The 3,861-nt window shown below is 41.8% G+C and overlaps 1 long non-coding RNA gene across 1 annotated transcript in view; it reads left to right on the forward strand.

Moving 5' to 3' along the window:
* Window positions 1-832: 832 nt before the first annotated feature.
* The window catches only part of LOC309378274, a 27,670-nt gene continuing 24,641 nt past the window's right edge, over window positions 833-3,861 (forward strand). Inside the window, exon 1 of the long non-coding RNA XR_014171981.1 lies at window positions 833-1,330. This is a non-coding gene — a long non-coding RNA (uncharacterized lncRNA). The remainder of the gene's footprint in view (window positions 1,331-3,861) is intronic.

The raw sequence follows: 3,861 nt of genomic DNA on the forward strand, positions 1-3,861 counted from the left end.
CCAAAGTTATTTGGGTGGTCTTGGGCCAGTCGTTTGTTTACAGCCTTATTTTCTGCATAGGGCAGTTGTTGTTCTTGTTGTGAAAATAAAATAATGGGGAAGGAAATCCATGCATGAATGCCATCTTGATTCCCTTGGAGGAAAATAATAAAATCATTTTTAAATGAGCAGGAGACAGTCTCAATAATGTATTTTCAATTGTAGTGTGTGAAACTGCCCTTTAGCTTTTAGGCTTTTACTTGCAAGGCCTAAAACATGCAGCAGAGTGAGTGCCATGTGGCATGGAGGGCACACCATCAAAGATGGCTCTGAGATAGGATACTTTAGGCCAGCCTTCCCTGTCTTTCTGCCATTCAGATGTTTTGGATGACAACTCCCATCCTCTCTGACTGCTAGTTTCTGCAGCTAGGGCTGAAGAGCATCATAGTTCGAATTATCTGCAGGGCATCTGACATGGGAAGGCTGCTGTTGGCTGTGATAATTTATTTAGGATGCAATACAAAATGGCTGCCTCTTCACACTCTCCCCTTAGAACTAAAAGAGTCCTCCCTGAGGCAGAGGAACTTGGAAGTCATTCTCTAGTCTGGCTCTGCGTGTCTGCTTTTAAAAAGATAGCATTATAATATACTACACAATGAATTTTTGTTAACAGTGGACTGTTATTCTAGACAACAGGGGAATCTTCATTTTTGAATGCTCCCTCATGTTGTTTGTAAAACATCAGGACCAAGAATGGCAAACCTCTCTCTCTGAAGAGCTAGTTCCCCACCTCATTCATACAGGATACCTGTGCCTTGGGACAGTCCATGCTAACAGAAGGCCTTTGCTACCTTGTTTTGCTGGTTGTGTGTTTATAAACACCAAAGAGCTCTTGTTTTAATAGTATCGGTCCTTACAGACAGGACATTGTCAATCAACATGTTGAAGAAAGGAGGATAGCAAAAACTGGAGGCGGTCGAAAGATGTCCATCTGTCCTTTGTAATGACAACAGTGAGAAAAGTGATAATGATCTGTAATTGCCCTACACCTTGTCCACCCTTTCAGCTGCACCATACATTTAAAGCACCATTATACCACTTTAGCAGTCATTATGCTGGGAAAATGTTGGGAATTGTAGTTTGCTAGGGGTGCTGTGAGAGTTCCCCTCACAGAGTGACAATTTTCAGAGTTCACTGGGAAGAGGGATTGATTGCTAAACCACTCTGGAATTGTAGCTCTGTGAGGAGGAAACCATTTAAAGAGCTATCATTATGTTTTACATGTGTTGTTCCGATATGGCTTCTTGGGCACAGAGAGAGCAGGGCAAGCAAGTGGACAACGGCAACAGTGGTAAGGAGGGGAAAATGGGTGCACTCAGGGAGCTGGCTGCTGAGGGGATCTTGCACAAAGGCTTCCAAAACATGGAACAGGCATTGCACATAAGATGCTCCGTTACAAAAGGGGTAGGAGTGACTGAGTCCATCTCTAGTAACTCACACACCATGCACTGTCAGAGCCCTGGAAATATCCAAATCTAGATTGTGATAATGATGCACATCGCACTATACAAGGCAGGCAGGCTACCTTCCTGTAATAGCCATTTTTCAGATTATATTTGCAAAGTATCTTTGTGAAAAGAAGATCTTGTGCAGCACTACAGGTGAAGGACAGAACAATTTGTTTCACTTCAGTTTCACAGGTTCAGAGGCTCTTACCTGTATATTCATAGCAAAAAGAAACATTTGCATGACATTTCACAGAGTAACAGTATACTTCCCTGCACAAGATTATCTTTGGATGTGAAAGTCATGTGCGAACTAGTTCTGCGTATAGAGCTATGTCATATTTTGGACATTCTGAATAAGGAAGCTTCTATCTCCTTGATTGTCCTTTTAATTAGAGACAGCTATCACAAGGGGTGATGGATCAAGTTTAAGCCAGACAGGAAAGTATACTCTGAAGTGGGAAACACATTGGGAGATGCCACTTTGATACCCCACTACATAAATAATGGGATACCAAGGCTTCTGATCAGTAAGTGCAACACAGCAAGGGAACTGCAATTAGAACATCGGTGACCCAGTTGATATTCTTGTGTCATCCCATGCTGGTTACAGATATGGGGCGAAAAAAGCCTGATGAATATTTGCCTTCATTATCATTATCTTGTATAGTACTTTCAAGTGTTCAGAGTGCTTTGTGAACATTCTTTAGATGTAGCCCTTACGACAACCCTGCCAGGTAAGCCAGTATTATTTACCGTATTTTTTGCACCATAACACTCACTTTTTTCCTCTTAGAAAGTAAGGGGAAATGTCTGTGCGTGTTATGGAGGGAATGCCTACGGGTGGCATGCCTGCGGATTTTCCTCCTCTAAAAACTACGTGCGTGTTATGGTCGGGTGCGTGTTATAGAGCGAAAAATACGGTATATTGCAGAAGGGGATGGGGAATGGGACTGAGGCTTATGTGGAGTTGCTTACCTAAAGCAAAGGTGGATCTAGGGGAGTGCATGAAGCTTCTGGGGTGCTGCAGGGGGTGCCACAACTATGACATCCAATGGAAGGTGAGAGGCAGGGGGACGCACACTGGATTTTAGCAATGCAAAGGGCACCACTGAAATATTAGTCGCCAAGGACTGCCACTGACCTAAAGCCATGAACGACCTTAAGTTCTGTACGTAACCCTGCTGAAGTCAATACAAAATAATGACTGCATATTCCTTCCTCATCACATGTAGAAATTTAACACTTGCAGTGTACTAGTAAGGGGGTTGAGAATTAATATACCAATGTTATATATAGCTAGTTCAGCCAGCACTTGAAAACTACTCATGTGTAGGCAATCTAGTCAGCTGAAGAGGGGGAAATCTTACCCAGCTATTCCTAACTTTTAGTAATTAATAGGATCCTCTGGGCAAGAATATATTTTCTTTCTTTCTTTCTTTCTTTCTTTCTTTCTTTCTTTCTTTCTTTCTTTCTCTTTCTTTCTTTCTTTCTTAACAATAAAATAATAAATAAAACGATAAAAAGTTAAAAACAAAAATAAATTAAAAACAGGAAGAAATTTACATGTGTGTGTCTCCAATGTAGCCTCATTCTCGAGCGTTGTGGAAATTTAAATGAGTTTCTCCCATGACTCTGAGGCTCCCACAGAGTTCATCATCCACTGTGATGCCACATTGGGGTCATTCTAGGAAACTAAAATGGTGGCACAGCACTGCTGCCTAATAAGTCTACTAGGGAGGCCCACAGATGTACAAGGAAGCCCACCCAAGAGTGCTTTCCCCATCAAGCATGAAACCACCCCTGCACATTGTATTATTAGCAACTTCATACTGAATTTGTTTAACCGAACTACATGTTTTCAGAGTTCATTCTGCCACTAGGTGCAAATATTGTCACCTTCCCTCCAACAAGGGCAACTTAAGAGTAATTGGATTCATTCAGGGATATGAAGTTGTCACCAGTATATTACTTCTAGATCCTGAGAAAGACTCGGGGGGGGGCAACCCTGTGTGGTTCAGGAGAATTTTTTACCAGGAGGACTTCTGCTTTCTGTAACGTTATTCTCCCTTCAACTCCCCACAGATTTCTGTAATAAATTAATGCTGACACTGTTGGTACTTGTTTACAGCACACTGGTTTCCTTTCCACCATATGAAACCTCCTTTAGGACTTTTGGTGGTAGAAACTGTCAAAGACACCATAGGACAATGTCATAGCTTCCTTGAAAAACTGTAGACCCATGGAGGAGTAAGATGGGAATTAGTGGTGTGCAGTACACAGCATATCTGAGTGAAGTGTTCTGCCACAGTAAATAGAGATTTGTGGTGTTTTTTTTAAATTAAAGCAAGCCTAGAAAGTATAAAACCCCCATTTT

The sequence above is a fragment of the Podarcis melisellensis genome (genome assembly GCF_964234715.1).
Source record: "Podarcis melisellensis genome assembly, chromosome: 9".
NCBI classification, from domain to species: domain Eukaryota; kingdom Metazoa; phylum Chordata; class Lepidosauria; order Squamata; family Lacertidae; genus Podarcis; species Podarcis melisellensis.